Source organism: Cherax quadricarinatus, chromosome 79 (assembly GCF_038502225.1).
Source record: "Cherax quadricarinatus isolate ZL_2023a chromosome 79, ASM3850222v1, whole genome shotgun sequence".
NCBI classification, from domain to species: Eukaryota; Metazoa; Arthropoda; class Malacostraca; order Decapoda; family Parastacidae; genus Cherax; species Cherax quadricarinatus.
The window spans coordinates 6243929-6261192 of NC_091370.1; the positions used below are offsets into that span (position 1 = coordinate 6243929).

Consider the following 17264-nt stretch of genomic DNA (forward strand, 5'->3'; position numbering starts at 1 on the left):
CCTAGTATTCTACACTAGATGCTCTAGCATTCTACACTAGATACCCTAGCATTCTACACTGGATGCCCTAGCATTCTACACTAGATGCTCTAGCATTCTACACTAGATGCCCTAGCATTCCACACTAGATGCCCTAGCATTCTACACTAGATGCCCTAGCATTCTACACTAGATGCCCTAGCATTCTACACTAATGCTCTAGCATTCTACTCTAGATGCCCTATCATTCTACACTAGATGCTCTAGCATTCTACACTAGATGCTCTAGCATTCTACACTAGATGCCCTAGCATTCTACACTAGATGCCCTAGCATTCTACACTAGATGCCCTAGCATTCTACACTAGATTCCCTAGCATTCTACAGTAGATGCCCTTGCATTCTACCCTTGATGCCCTAGCATTCTACACTAGATGCCCTAGCATTCTACACTAGATGCTCTAGCATTCTACCCTAGATGCCCTAGCATTCTACACTAGATGCCCTAGCATTCTACACTAGATGCCCTAGCATTCTACGCTAGATGCCCTAGCATTCTACGCTAGATGCCCTTGCATTCTACACTAGATGCCCTAGCATTCTACACTAGATGCCCTAGCATTCTACCCTAGATGCCCTAGCATTCTACCCTAGATGCCCTTGCATTCTACACTAGATGCCCTAGCATTCTACACTAGATGCCCTAGCATTCTACTTTAGATGCCCTAGCATTCTACACTAGATGCCCTAGCATTCTACACTAGATGCCCTAGCATTCTACACTAGATGCCCTAGCATTCTACCCTAGATGACCTAGCATTCTACACTAGATGCCCTAGCATTCTACACTAGATGCCCTAGCATTCTACACTAGATGCCCTATCATTCTACACTAGATGCCCTAGCATTCTACACTAGATGCCCTAGCATTCTACACTAGATGCCCTAGCATTCTACCCTAGATGCCCTAGCATTCTACCCTAGATGCCCTAGCATTCTACCCTAGATGCCCTAGCATTGTTCCCTAGATGCCCTAGCATTCTACACTAGATGCCCTAGCATTCTACACTAGATGCCCTAGCATTCTACACTAGATGCCCTAGCATTCTACCCTAGATTCCCTAGCATTCTTCCCTAGATGCCCTAGCATTCTACACTAGATGCCCTTGCATTCTACACTAGATGCCCTAGCATTCTACACTAGATGCCCTAGCATTCTACACTAGATGCCCTAGCATTCTACACTAGATGCTCTAGCATTCTACACTAGATGCTCTAGCATTCTACACTAGATGCCCTTGCATTCTACACTAGATGCCCTAGCATTCTACACTAGATGCCCTAGCAGCCCTAGCATTCTACCCTAGATGCCCTAGCATTCTGCCCTAGATGCCCTAGCATTCTACACTAGATGCCCTAGCATTCTACACTAGATGCCCTAGCATTCTACCCTAGATGCCTTAGCATTCTACCCTAGATGCCCTAGCATTCTACACTAGATGCCCTAGCATTCTACACTAGATGCCCTTGCATTCAACCCTAGATGCCCTAGCATTCTACACTAGATGCCCTAGCATTCTACCCTAGATGCCCTAGCATTCTACACTAGATGCCCTAGCATTCTACACTAGATGCCCTAGCATTCTACCCTAGATGCCCTAGCATTCTTCACATATACCTGAAAGGCTCCACTAGCCCAGTATATGGTACCTTTTTTTTTAAGGTTTTCTTTGTCGAATATCAAGACAGACCTACATCATCTCTCTGAAACGACAATTGTCTTTATCTGCTTAACTGACTTAAGCCTTTAGCTCATTTTACCCTGAACTGGTAAACTTTCCTCAAACTACTTGCAGCTCTAGTTTTGCTGAAGCAAGACAACGGGGACCTAGTTACAATCCTCAGTCGGTCCAGCTGTTAACTGTGTCATTCATTTTCGGAGATGATAAAGAACAATAAGGCACAATATCGTGACTGGAACAATAACCCGTCGTGGTAAGCTCCTCTCTCCTATGTGCGGGTTATTTGTGTTTCGGAGATCATGTTTAGCTCTGTGGGGGCCTTTCACCTCTTCCCGGTCGAGAGCTTAATATTGGGAAGCAAACATCACTGTCCTGCAGGATCGACGCAATGTCCATTATCCTCATTATTTTGTTTGTTTCCTCAACTTTCAGTGTCTTCACACGGGCAGACTGATCATTCATGTTACTTTAATCGTCGATTTCATTGACCCTTTTAGTCAGAGTTCGATATCTGGCAATATATTCTAATATAATTTCTCTCAGTTCTCTATGTTCATCCCACAGTGTATTCTTCCTTCTCTTCCACCTTAAAAGTTCAGGTCATTCACCTTTGCTACTCCCACTTTCCAAGCCCAAATGTCAACATATATTACTGACTGGTTTAAACTGCTGCTGTTCACTCTTCAGTGATCACTTTCCTCCAGATTCTCATTCTGTGACGGTGTACACTGACGGCTTCAAACCCTCAGATCCACCAGCGCATGTCAGTGTCTTTCCAGTGCTGCCTCAATACTGACTTTGTGACTCGTAATGAACTGTTTTGATAAGGTTTTGGCGGCCATCACCCTGTTGCTGCTGCTAACACCTCCGTTGTAACAGCCGCTGCCTCTCATACACCACCGCTGCTGACACCTGTGTATGTTGTGTAACCTACAGCCTCTGTCTTGGATCTAGTTCATTATTGTTTAACTGTTACTTTTGTGTGTGTAGTTATATTCTATGCTGTAGTTATATTCTTTGATGTAGTCTCTGCTGTAGTTATGTTTTGTGTTATATTCTGTGTTTTAGTTTTGTTATACGCACATTTTATTAACAGTAACTAAGTACATCATTCACAACAAAGCCGTACTCATGACGTACTCATGACGTACTCATGACGTACTCATGACGTACTCATGACGTACTCATGACACCAACTTAGAACTTAATGTTATCATCGTTTTTCTGTGAAAAGTGATGAATTAATAGACGATTCCAGTGCTATGTAAACCACTCTGTTAGCTTAACACTGGCAGCTGCATGTGCGGCTCAGTTGGTAGCGCATTGGGTATGTTTCTTTACACCTGCTGTCCCTGTTTTATCTAGCATTAAGTAGGTACCTGGGTGTTAGTCGACTGGTGTGGATCGCATCCTGGGGACAGTTATTATTATAATCACTGGGGAGCGCTAAACCCGTAGGATTATACAGCGCATGTGTGGGGGGGGGAGTGGAAGGTATTCAGACTCAATTCAGGAAACAGGACCACAGATCCAGTTCCCTAGATCAAGAGCCCCTCACCAGCATCAAGGAACCTCCCTCGAGGGGATCCTAGGGACAAGATTAACCTAAATTGCCCGAAATGCTGTGCGTAACCAGAGGCTTTCTATATAGTATGTCACTGATGTCAGCTATGGTCTGTAAAAGTTGTATCGTGTACCAGTAGAAATAAAGATAATAATTATTATTATAACACACTGGTGGTCTCCCACCGAGACAAGGTGACCCAAAAATTTACTTAAGCTTTTATAAGTTTTTTTTTATTTTATTACATTTAGCAATTTATACAGAAGGGGGGTTACCAGCCCCTTGCTCCCGATTATTATTATTATCATAATAATTCTCTTGCACCTTCTTTCCATCATTTTCATCTACTCCTCATCTTCGTTACACTTTTCCACTCTCTCCATTCTCCTCACTGTTTTCCCCTTCTTTCCCCTCCTTCTCACTGTTGTATTCCCCTTCTTTCCCTTCCTCCTCGCTGTTGTATACCCCTTCTTTCCCCTCCTTCTCACTGTTGTATTCCCCTTCTTTCCCTTCCTCCTCGCTGTTGTATACCCCTTCTTTCCCTTCCTTCTCACTGTTGTATTCTCCTGCTTTCCCTTCCTTCTCACTGTTGTTTTCCCCTTCTTTCCCCTCCTCACTGTTGTATTCCCCTTCTTTCCCCTCCTCACTGTTGTATTCCCCTTCTTTCCCCTCCTCTCTGTTTTCCCCTTCTTTCCCTTCCTTCTCACTGTTGTATTCCCCTTCTTTCCCCTCCTCCTCACTATTGTATTCCCCTTCTTTCCCTTCCTTCTCACTGTTGTATTCCCCTTCTTTCCCTTCCTCCTCACTGTTGTATTCCCCTTTTTTCACCTCACTGTTGTATTCCCCTTCTTTCCCCTCCTCTCTGTTTTCCCCTTCTTTCCCTTCCTTCTCACTGTTGTATTCCCCTTCTTTCCCCTCCTTCTCACTGTTGTATTCCCCTTCTTTCACCTTCTCACTGTTGTATTCCCCTTCTTTTACCTTCTCACTGTTGTATTCCCCTTCGTTCACCTCCTCACTGTTGTATTCCCTTTCTTTCCCCTCCTTCTCACTGTTGTATTCCCCTTCTTTCACCTTCTCACTGTTGTATTCCCCTTCTTTCACCTCCTTCTCACTGTTTTATTCCCCTTCTTTCCCCTCCTCACCTTTATCCTAATTCCTTCCCTCGTTACTTTTAGTTTAACATCTCCATCCTGAGCCCCCAGACTCATCCTGCTCACTACACTTCAAGGAAAACCGGGAGTCGTAACTAAGTGATGTAATATGGATAACATCCAGTTGGAATATGGATTTCGAATTATGGAATATGTATTATATAATTTTTAGTTTGGCACCAGCATTGTGGGTAGTGATGTATGACATTGTCAGTACCTGAATAATTGAATTGTGTTCCATGACTTACGGGTTATGACACGAGGCTGAGTGAATCGTGTGCAGGGATTTCTGGGTTATGATATGGTGTAGAATACTTTGACATTTCGTTAAGTATTGCTCGATTGCTAGCGCACTTGGCTCATACAGTGAGGTTCGTGGTTCGATTCACGGTACAGGGGTAAACTTTAAGGCGCGTTTCCTTAAGACACCTTCTGCCTCTGTTCACCTAGCAGTTAGATAGGTACCTGGGTGTTAGTCGACTGGTGTGGGTCGCATCCTGGGGACAAAATTAAACTAATTTGCCTGAAATGCTCTGAATAACAAGCGGCTTTCTATATAGTATGTCATTGATGTCAGCCTGGCGGCCTGGTCACAGACCGGGCCTTGGGGGCGTTGACCCCCCGGAACTCTCTCCAGGTAAACTCCAGGTATGGTATGTTTATGTTGTATCATTCATTCGTGGAAATAAAAATTATTATTGATATTATTGTTTTGTACCCATCTTTCTCTTACATTCAGATCACTAAACAGGATTGGGGTTGAACCTATGGCTGGCGAGTCCTGAAGCTTGGAGACCAGTGGTTAACACACTGGCCTGCGAGTTTCAAGACTCGCCTGTCATAGATTCCAGCTCCATCCCCTCTGTGATTTATTTAAAACCGTGTTAGCTTAACATGTTTATTATACACCCAGTACCCATCCTGTGGGAGGTAGTCAAAAGATAACAGAGGCAGATAATGGGCTCCAGGATCTTGTTAAGATTTCGCGAGTTTTTCTGTTGCCAAGTGTTAAGAGATGCATAATTTTTCCTGTCCATAATTTGTCCATAATTAGTATCGCATTTACTTAGTCTGCTTTCGTAATGTGAAGTCCAGGATCTTTCCTGAATTCACGGTATAAATTAACAAATCTTCGATGACAATTGTTTTCCCGAGGTCTGAGCTCTGCTCACACCTTACTTATTGTCCTCAAAGATTTGATAAGTTATACCATGAATTAAGGAAAGATCCTGGACTTCACCTTACGAAAGCAGACTAAGTAAATGCGATAGTAATTATGGACGAAGTAGATTATAAGGGAAAAATAACAGAAGACAGGGAAACTGACGTGCCCCTTAAGCGACGCTCAAAGAAGAAAGCTTGGAAAAGCACCGACCAAACGCGTGCAAGTGAAGATAAGGACTTAACCGAAGCTGTTACACAGCCACATCAGGAAGACTAAGTCAGTGATAAGCTAAAATAAGGATGAAAGAATAACATCAATGTGAAGGACCTGATACATGACTGACAAACACTGAAGAAATGTTAGTTGTTGCTGATGTGTCTTATGTCTTATTCTTCTCTTTGTTATTCTTCATCTTTCTTAGTATTCTCTTTCTTATTTTCTCTGTTTCTTTCTTATTCTTTTTATCTTTCTTATTCTTCTCTTTCTTCTAATTCGTGATAAAGCGCTAAACCCATTTGGGCCATACATTGTCTGGGGAATGGGAGGTAAACGGGTTTGATTCAATGAAGGAGAGTAGCTGCTGTGTCTTTGGTCAAGACAGTGTTGTGTAGGTCACGGGACACACCAAGACAGTGTTGTGTAGGTCACGGGACACACCAAGACAGTGTTGTGTAGATCACGGGACACACCAAGACAATGCTGTGTAGGTCACGGGACTCACCAAGACAGTGTTGTGTAGATCACGGGACACACCAAGACAATGCTGTGTAGGTCACGGGACTCACCAAGACAGTGTTGTGTAGATCACGGGACACACCAAGACAATGCTGTGTAGGTCACGGGACTCACCAAGACAGTGTTGTGTAGATCACGGGACACACCAAGACAATGTTGTGTAGATCACGGGACACACCAAGACAGTGTTGTGTAGATCACGGGACACACCAAGACAATGTTGTGTAGATCACGGGACACACCAAGACAATGTTGTGTAGATCACGGGACACACCAAGACAGTGTTGTGTAGATCACGGGACACACCAAGACAGTGTTGTGTAGATCACGGGACACACCAAGACAGTGTTGTGTAGGTCACGGGACTCACCAAGACAGTGTTGTGTAGATCACGGGACACACCAAGACAGTGTTGTGTAGATCACGGGACACACCAAGACAGTGTTGTGTAGATCACGGGACTCACCAAGACAGTGTTGTGTAGATCACGGGACACACCAAGACAGTGTTGTGTAGATCACGGGACACACCAAGACAGTGTTGTGTAGATCACGGGACACACCAAGACAGTGTTGTGTAGATCACGGGACACACCAAGACAATGTTGTGTAGATCACGGGACTCACCAAGACAGTGTTGTGTAGATCACGGGACACACCAAGACAGTGTTGTGTAGATCACGGGACACACCAAGACAGTGTTGTGTAGATCACGGGACTCACCAAGACAGTGTTGTGTAGATCACGGGACACACCAAGACAGTGTTGTGTAGATCACGGGACACACCAAGACAATGTTGTGTAGATCACGGGACTCACCAAGACAGTGTTGTGTAGATCACGGGACACACCAAGACAGTGTTGTGTAGATCACGGGACACACCAAGACAATGTTGTGTAGATCACGGGACTCACCAAGACAGTGTTGTGTAGATCACGGGACACACCAAGACAGTGTTGTGTAGATCACGGGACACACCAAGACAGTGTTGTGTAGATCACGGGACACACCAAGACAGTGTTGTGTAGATCACGGGACACACCAAGACAATGTTGTGTAGATCACGGGACTCACCAAGACAGTGTTGTGTAGATCACGGGACACACCAAGACAATGTTGTGTAGATCACGGGACTCACCAAGACAGTGTTGTGTAGATCACGGGACACACCAAGACAATGTTGTGTAGATCACGGGACACACCAAGACAGTGTTGTGTAGATCACGGGACACACCAAGACAGTGTTGTGTAGATCACGGGACACACCAAGACAGTGTTGTGTAGATCACGGGACACACCAAGACAGTGTTGTGTAGATCACGGGACACACCATGACAGTGTTGTGTAGATCACGGGACACACCAAGACAGTGTTGTGTAGATCACGGGACACACCAAGACAGTGTTGTGTAGATCACGGGACACACCAAGACAGTGTTGTGTAGATCACGGGACTCACCAAGACAGTGTTGTGTAGATCACGGGACACACCAAGACAGTGTTGTGTAGATCACGGGACTCACCAAGACAGTGTTGTGTAGATCACGGGACACACCAAGACAGTGTTGTGTAGATCACGGGACACACCAAGACAATGTTGTGTAGGTCACGGGACTCACCAAGACAGTGTTGTGTAGATCACGGGACACACCAAGACAGTGTTGTGTAGATCACGGGACTCACCAAGACAGTGTTGTGTAGATCACGGGACACACCAAGACAGTGTTGTGTAGATCACGGGACACACCATGACAGTGTTGTGTAGATCACGGGACACACCAAGACAGTGTTGTGTAGATCACGGGACACACCAAGACAGTGTTGTGTAGATCACGGGACACACCAAGACAGTGTTGTGTAGATCACGGGACACACCAAGACAATGTTGTGTAGGTCACGGGACTCACCAAGACAGTGTTGTGTAGATCACGGGACACACCAAGACAGTGTTGTGTAGATCACGGGACACACCAAGACAGTGTTGTGTAGATCACGGGACACACCAAGACAGTGTTGTGTAGATCACGGGACACACCATGACAGTGTTGTGTAGATCACGGGACACACCATGACAGTGTTGTGTAGATCACGGGACACACCAAGACAATGTTGTGTAGATCACGGGACACACCAAGACAATGTTGTGTAGATCACGGGACTCACCAAGACAGTGTCGTGTAGGTCGCGAGAGAGCTGCGCCCTCCACAGCGCTACACGATAACTCCACCAGAGGACAGGAAGACAAACTGATGATGACTAATTCTCATCTCTGCCTTCAAGATACCCGTGTGGGTAGCAGCCCCGGCAGACATCTGTCAACAGTGTAATACTTGTGTAATGTATGTACTATATTAGTGACATTTATTGGCAGGTTTCCTAAATGTTACTTTAAAGTATACGAGCCTGGCCCATGGCCGGGCTCCAAGAGCAGTGAAACTCTCGAAACTCTTCAAAGGTATATACCCTATGCTGTTGTGTATAACATTTTCTAGTATAGAATCAGCCTAGAGCATGACAAGTCTGCTGTGTATGTAACTGTCTGTATGTCGGAACTCCATACATTAGCGTCACCGAGCTGTCAGCATATTTCAAAACGCTAACAGTGATGCCACAGATCTTTTAAATGCTGTTACGTCAGCAGAGTTTGAACCTTGCTACGATGCTGCCCCGTCGTGAGGCTGGGTCGCGTGAGGACGTACTCTAGCAGTCAGTCTGGTAACCTCAAGGCAGTCATCACATCAGTTTGCAGGCTGGCCGCCTTACCATGTATATACTCAATATACTAGTATAACAGCCTCAGTAACTTATTCACCATCACTCCACTTATTCACCATTACAACACAGGCTCCCTGGCCAAGCCCTGAGTCAAGTGACTACCACCTACCCTCACCTTGGAGGGGAACGGCATGATTTTTAGCAGTACTTTTGTTATCAGTTGCTTAATGGAGGTCGCAATTGACGCTGATTATTTTGGTGTGATATTTGCGTTGACTGTTTTTTAGTTGCTTTTATTGTTTTTTACTTTCATACTTGTGTGTGTGTGTGTGTGTGTGTGTGTGTGTGTGTGTGTGTACTCACCTATTTGTAGTTGCAGGGGTCGATTAGTAGCTCTTGGCTCTGCCTCTTCTCTGGTTGTTACTAGGTCCTCTCTCTCCTTGCTCCAAGAAGTTTAACGTACCTCTTCGTGTGTGTGTGTGTGTGTGTGTGTGTGTGTGTGTGTGTGTGTGTGTGTGTGTGTGTGTGTGAGTGCGTGTGTGTGTGTGTGTGTGTGTGTGTGTGTGTGTGCGTGTGTGTGTGTGTGTGCGTGTGTGTGCGTGTGTGTGTGCGCGTGTGTGTGTGCGCGTGTGTGTGTGCGTGTGTTTGAAACCTATAAGATCAAAGTGCTCAGTAAATTTCACTACTATTACGACTATTATTACTACTACTACTACTACTACTACTACTACTATTGTCATCACGTGAAGAAAACGCTTAACGACGTTGCACTTGGTGTGGTGCTTAATAGAGCCCCACACTGTGTGAGTCAAGGTGGATGGTGCTTAATAGAGCCCCACACTGTGTGTGAGTCAAGGTGGATGGTGCTTAATAGAGCCCCACACTGTGAGTCAAGGTGGATGGTGCTTAATAGAGCCCCACACTGTGTGAGTCAAGGTGGATGGTGCTTAACAGAGCCCCACACTTGTCGCCATAATATAGTGTCCTGCGGCTATGTATGAATTAACATATTATTATATGTTAATTATATGTTATAGGTTATGTGACGCATTAGATTATAGGTAATATCACAAATAAGTAATCTGGCTATACCTAGATGATGATAGGTAATCTGGCTGTAGATGATAGGTGATCTAATACATTAATTAGCAATATCACCCATTAAATAATACATATAGTCTCGCTAATTAGTAAAACAGTTTTTCTTAGTATCAATAAGCGGAATAAATTGCCACATTTTAAACGGGGGTAAAAAAAATGAGCCCTGAAAACCTACTGGGACATATATACATATAGGTAGGTTCCCTCAGTGAAGGTTCCTAGATGCAGGTAAGCGGCTTCTGATCCCTGACAGGGCCCTTACATGGAACCTGAATGCTTGTCATTCCCCCAGACGCTGTATAACCCCCACGGATTTTCAGCTTCCCTATTAATATATCGTAATATAAATATGGTGGAAGTGTTAGAAAGGACTGCAACCGCTTGAAACTTTAGCGCATTGTTTGCGGAAATTATACAGTGAGGTCAGGATACAATGCCAGCACGCAGTTTAACCCAACAATAAATATTGACAACTGGCAACTGGTGCGAGTCATGGATATTCAGGGTCGTGGGAACTAGGCGAGTACAAATAGGCTGTCCCATGCTTGTTGGACGGAGGATCGAGTCTCCACCACTGCTGGGGATGAATGACCCACATGGGCTCAGCGTTTGGCCTGATGGTGATAATCCAGGGGACGTTGTGGTGTTCCTGTGACAGTCTTTCAAGACACGTCAACACCACTGGGTCAGGCCAGTGACTGGTAATATTAGTATTAACCTCCACTAGGTATAGGCTGACTCCTTAACAAAGTTAGAGATATCGTCACGCATTTCAGCAAGGGTACGAGAGAAGATGAGAAGGAACACAGAGCGAAGTCATTATTTTCATTAAACATAAGTGACTACATCAACAGTTTGCTGCTGAGAATATTTTAAAGCAGAGGTAACTATTGCCCCCCCCCCCGTGTAGCTATATTCCATCACACAGGTCTGGTATCGTACGAGGTGCAGACATGTCAGCCTGCAAGACTTCAGTAGGGCGATTAGAACACTATACGTGATTCACGACACCAAAACACTATTGTAAACAAACCACGGAACGGGTGGATTCCAACCCCACTCGTTCCGTGTTTTTTGTTTATACCTTACAATATTTCACTGATGGTAAGGAAGGGAGAATTATGGAAAGAGAAGACGAAGCCAGCACCAAGAAAAGAATAAACAATTGTTTTGTTTTTATTACAGGAGGTGATGGCAAGAGACTTGAGATAAGAGGGCAACTCCCACACTCGCATTCCCTCCACCATATCGTCCTCCTACACTCCTTGCCCTCCTTGGTAAGCTTATACGTGTGCATATGTGTGTGTGTGTGTGTGTGTGTGTGTGTGTGTGTGTGTGTGTGTGTGTGTGTGTGTGTGTGTACTCACCTACGCAGTTATACTCGCAAAGTTGTGGTTGCAGGTGTGTGTGTGTGTGTGTACTCACCTATTTGTACTCACTTATTTGTGGTTGCAGGGGTCGATTCATAGCTCCTGGCCCCGCCTCTTCGCTGATTGCTACTAGGTCCTCTCTCTCCCTGCCCCATGAGCTTTATCATACCTCGCCTTAAAACTATGTATGGTTCCCGCCTCCACTACGTCACTTTCTAGGCTATTCCACGGCCTGACAACTCTATGACTGAAGAAATACTTCCTAAAATCCCTTTGATTCATCTGAGTCTTCAACTTCCAATTGTGACCCCTTGTTTCTCTAATTTCTTGACGTGCTTGACTAGGTGTGGATTCCAAACTGGTGCTGCATACTCCAGTATGGGCCTGACGTAAATGGTATACAGAGTCTTGAACGAATCGTTACTGAGGTATCGGAGCGCTATCCATAGTTTTGCCAGGCGCCCGTATGCTGCAGCAGTTATCTGATTGATGTGCGCCTCAGGAGATATGCTCGGTGTTATACTCACCCCCAGATCTTTTTCCATGAGTGAGGTTTGCAGTCTTTGGCCATCTAAATTATATTGTGTCTGTGGTCTTCTTTGCCCTTCCCCAATCTTCATGACTTTGCATTTGGCAGGGTTAAACTCAAGGAGCCAGTTGCTGGACCAGGCTTGTAGCCTGTCCAGGTCTCTTTGTAGTCCTGCCTGATCCTCATCCGATTTGATTCTTCTCATTAACTTCACATCATCTGCAAACAAGGACACTTCTGAGCCTATCCCTTCCGTTATGTCCACATATACCAAGAACAGCACAGGTCCTAGGACTGACCCCTGTGGAACCCCGCTTGTCACAGGCGCCCACTCTGACACCTCGTCACGTACCATGACTCGTTGTTGTCTCCCTGTCAGGTATTCTCTGATCCACTGCAGTGCCTTTCCTGTTATGTGTGCCTGATCCTCTAGCTTTTGCAGTAACCTCTTGTGAGGAACTGTGTCGAAGGCCTTCTTGCAGTCCAAAAAAATGCAGTCGATCCACCCCTCTCTCTCTTGTCTTACTTCTGTCACCTTGTCATAAAACTCTAGTAGGTTTGTGACACAGGATTTTCCTTCCCTGAAACCGTGCTGGTTGTCAATTATTCACTTGTTTCTTTCCAGGTGCTCCACTCTCCTCCTGATGATCTTCTCCATGACCTTGCATACTATGCACGTTAGTGATACAGGTCTGTAGTTTAGTGCCTCATGTCTGTCTCCCTTTTTAAAAATTGGGACTGCATTTGCCATCTTCCATACCTCAGGGAGTTGCCCAGTTTCAAATGATGTGTTGAAGATCTTTGCTAATGGCACACACAGTATCACTGCTCCCACTTTAAGAACCCACGGAGAGATGTTATCTGGTCCCACCGCCTTTGAGGTGTCAAGTTCGCATAGCAGCTTCTTCACCTCCTCCTTAGTTATATGTACCTCATCCAGCACTTGCTGGTGTACCCCCCTGTTCTGATTACCTGGAGTCCTACTGGTTTCCACTGTAAATACTTCTTTAAATCTCGTGTTGAGCTCCTGACATACCTCTCGGTCGTTTCTTGTGAACTCCCCATCACCCTTCCTCAGTCTGATTACCTGGTCCTTGACTGTTGTTTTCCTCCTGATGTGGCTGTACAACAGCTTCGGGTCAGTGTTGACTTTCGATGCTATGTCATTTTCATATTGTCGCTGAGCCTCCCTTCTTATCTGTGCATATTCGTTTCTGGCTCTTCGGCTAATCTCTTTATTTTCCTGAGTTCTCTGTCTTCTGTACCTTTTCCATTCTCTAGTACACCTAGTTTTTGCCTCCCTACACCTTTGGGTGAACCAAGGACTCGTTCTGTTCTTCCCATTATTTCTGTTTCCCTTGGGAACAAACCTCTCCTCTGCCTCCTTGCATTTTGTTGCCACATAGTCCATTTCTTGTACTGGTTTTCCCGTCAGTTTCCTCTCCCACTGAATGTCTTGAAGGAAGTTCCTCATGCCTGAGTAGTTCCCCCTTTTGTAGTTTGGTTTTCCCACCCTATTCCTGCTACTCTCTCCACTTGGAGCTCAACTATGTAGTCGAAGCACAGAACCACATGATCACTAGCTCCCAGGGGCTTTTCATACATGATATCCTCGATGTCCAAACTACTCAAGGTGAATACGAGGTCCAGTCTTGCTGGTTCATCCTCTCCTCTCTCTCTGGTAGTGTCTCTAACATGTTGATGCATGAGGTTTTCCAGTACCACATCCGTCATCTTGGCTCTCCATGTTTCGGGACGACCATGGGGCTCCAGGTTTCCCCAGTCAATCTCCTTGTGATTGAAATCACCCATAACTAGTAACTTTGCTCCTCCCATGTGTGCTCTCCTGGCTACCTCGGCTAGTGTGTCGACCATTGCTCTGTTGCTTTCGTCGTATTCTTCTCTTGGCCTCCTGCAGTTCTGTGGTGGGTTGTACATTACTGCAATTATCACCTTATGTCCCTTAAACTGGATTGTTCCTACTAAGAAGTCCCTTTCGCCCATGCCATCCATTCTTTCCATTTTCTCAACCCCCCACTGGTTTTTAATGAGCAGTGCAACTCCTCCCCCTCTCCTCCCTCTGTCTTTCCTGAGGATTTGATATCCGGATGGAAAGATTGAATCTGTTATTATTCTGGTGAGTTTTGTTTCTGTGAGTGCTATTATGTCTGGGGATGTCTCCTTGATTCTTTCATGCCACTCTTCATACTTATTTGTTATTCCATCTGCATTTGTATACCACACCTTCAACTTCTTTTCTAAGACTGTGGTCTGGGAGGTATATTGGGGTTGGGGAAGTGGGAGACCTGATAAGGAACTATGGGTGGTTGCTGTGGGGGTGGAGTTTGTAATGCAGTGGGTGGGGGCATTGGATGTGGCGTGGGTGTTTTGGTTTAGAGTGTTTGGGTAAGCCAGCGGAAGGCCTTGGTCAGATGACCAAAATCTCCAAAGGCGGGTCATCTGACTAAGACCCGCGTCAGGAAACATTTGTCCTGTTTCCTGACGAACCTTACCTAACCTAACCTAACTGGGGTTGACCTGATTGGGAGGCTTCTATGGGAAGTTGTGAGGGAGGCTGTATCTGATCTTCTTCCTGGGTCTGGGATCTCCTGTCTGTCTTCTCCATCCCCTCTCTTTCCTCCTTTCGTGTGTGTGTGTGTGTGTGTGTGTGTGTGTGTGTGTGTGTGTGTGTGTGTGTGAGTGTGAGTGTGAGGAATAAGATCACAGTAAACAAGTGATATCACAATATGCAAAATAACCACTATGAAAAAAATTGTGAATTCAAGCGCATTCGTGAGTTCTCACATTATCAAGAAACAGAATAAGTAATTCTGTAGTTTAACGAAATATTGTGGAATCATCATCTTTGTGCATGATGCACATGTTTCAAATTTGAGTTCTAGAATCTATAACTCTGACAATTTTATAGTCCAGAATATTGTTCATAATCTTTGTCAAACGAACAATTTATCTTTAGTCTGGACAAATGTTTGTATGCGGGTGGTGAGAATGTGGAGCAGTAGGCTTCCTACAGTGTATTGTAAGATAGGGGTCACCTTACCGGGTGAGTCGTCACCTGTTGTGAGTGACGTTTCACCTCAGTGCATAATGTGTTTGCTACTCTTGCCTCTCCTTTCAGTGCCTCAGAAGGCGTCTTGCCCCGTGGCCTGATCGCTAAAACTCTCGCTTAACACTGAGAGGGTCTGCGTTCGTTTCCCGGCGAGGGTTGAAACACTGGGAGTGTTTCTTTACACCGGTTGTCTATGTTCATCCATCAGTAAAATGGGTACCTGGGTGTTAGTCGACTGGTGTGGGTCGGATCCTGGGACAAAACTGACCTAATTTACCCGAAATGTTCTGCATAACAAGGGGCTTTCTTTATAGTAGTATGTCATTGATGTCAGCTAGGACTGTATACCTTGTACATGTAGTAAATGAAGATTATATATATATATATATATATATATATATATATATATATATATATATATATATATATATATATATATATATATATATATATATATATATGTGTGTGTGTGTGTGAGTACTCACGAAACTTCTTGGAATTTCACTATTCTTTTACAGTGGTTGTTTTGCATATTCTGAAATCACCTGTTTACTGTGATCTTATTGCGCATATATATATATATATATATATATATATATATATATATATATATATATATATATATATATATATATATATATATATTAACAAGTCGGCCGTCTCCCACCGAGGCAGGGTAACCCAGAAAAAGAAAGAAAATCCCCAAAAAGAAAATACTTTAATCAATCAGCACTTTCACCTCACTCACACATAATCACTGTTTTTGCAGAGGTGCTCAGAACACAACAGTTTAGAAGCATATACGTATAAAGATACACAACATATCCCTTCAAACTGCTAATATCCCAAACCCCTCCTTTAGAGTGCAGCCATTGTACTTCCCATTTCCAGGACTCAAGTCCGGCTATATAAAAATAACTGGTTTCCCTGAATCCCTTCACTAAATATTACCCTGCTCACACTCCAACACATCGTCAGGTCCTGTGAAGGCTTACTCAGCCCTGTAACAACTTCAGACAGTATTACCAAGGTTGGCTCCTCAGGAAAATTAATGAATAGAAAAAAAAATAATTCACAAAGATAAACACTATTATTTATTAAAGCAAACATAAAACAGTGAAACATGAAAGCTATATCCTATTTGAAAGAAAAATGAAAAATGAAATGAAAAAATGATATCTGAACTCAACGCTAATATATATAGTGATACTGGGGCGTCTGGTGTTGGTGACACTGCGTGTTGTTGAAATCGTAGCCGTTGCTGATGTGGGGGGGGGGGTCGCAGGTGTTGGTAACAACCCACTGGCTCGTTCTTCACAGAGTCTATAGCCATGAATAATTAATCCAGATGACAGGAAAGCAGGTTCATTACCACTGCTATGATGAGGGGTTAGGTCCTGTGTTGGCATACATAACAGGTAGGTAGATTCAACATGGGACGTCTCAGGACATTAGTCCGTCTCCTTCAATTCTTCTCGTTGGTTGGCAGGTGACCCACTCTGTCATTCCAAGCTGGAAAGAGAGACAGGTTACCCACTGCTTAAGAAATCACTCTCCATGATAAGTACAATACCTAAAAGACGTGGTGATTATTAAAATTTTTAAGAGATATCAAGGCTGAAAGGACTAGGTTTATTGTTGGTCAAAAGTGAAGCTTTCAACCAATAAGTCCACTAGAATATGAGCAGGCATGTACTTACAGTAGTGCTGGGAGCTGTGAGTCGAGTGATTACTGTTTGACAGGAGCCCCACACATCACCTTTCAGGGGGGGGGGGAAGGGGGGATAGCAGGAGCTAGACTTCCCCTACCTTAACAAGTAGCCGGCAATCAAACTATCACTTTCGGGGTGGGGGAAAAAGGGGGGGATAGCGGGAGCAAGACTTCCCCTACCTTAACAAGTAGCCGGCAGTCAAACTATTGTTACCATATACTTGCTCGATACTCCTATCTGTTGAACTTTTCCCTCTATTCACTCCTATCGAACACGCTCATGCACGCCTGCTGGAAGTCCAAGCCCCTTGCCCACAAAACCTCTCATATATATATATATATAAATATATATATATATATATAAATATATATATATATATATATATATATAAATATATATATATATATATATATATATATATATATATATATA

The 17264-nt window shown here is 44.2% G+C and overlaps 1 protein-coding gene across 4 annotated transcripts in view; it reads left to right on the top strand.

Moving 5' to 3' along the window:
* Positions 1–17264, top strand: part of LOC128705326 (uncharacterized) — a 161384-nt gene that overhangs the window by 90762 nt on the left and 53358 nt on the right. For 3 of the 4 annotated variants that reach the window (XM_070101862.1, XM_070101863.1, XM_070101864.1), the window contains exon 2: positions 11337–11428. The exons of the other annotated variant lie outside the window; for it this stretch is intronic. The gene's annotated coding sequence lies outside the window, so the exon portion shown is untranslated. The remainder of the gene's footprint in view (positions 1–11336; positions 11429–17264) is intronic. 4 annotated transcript variants of the gene reach the window in all.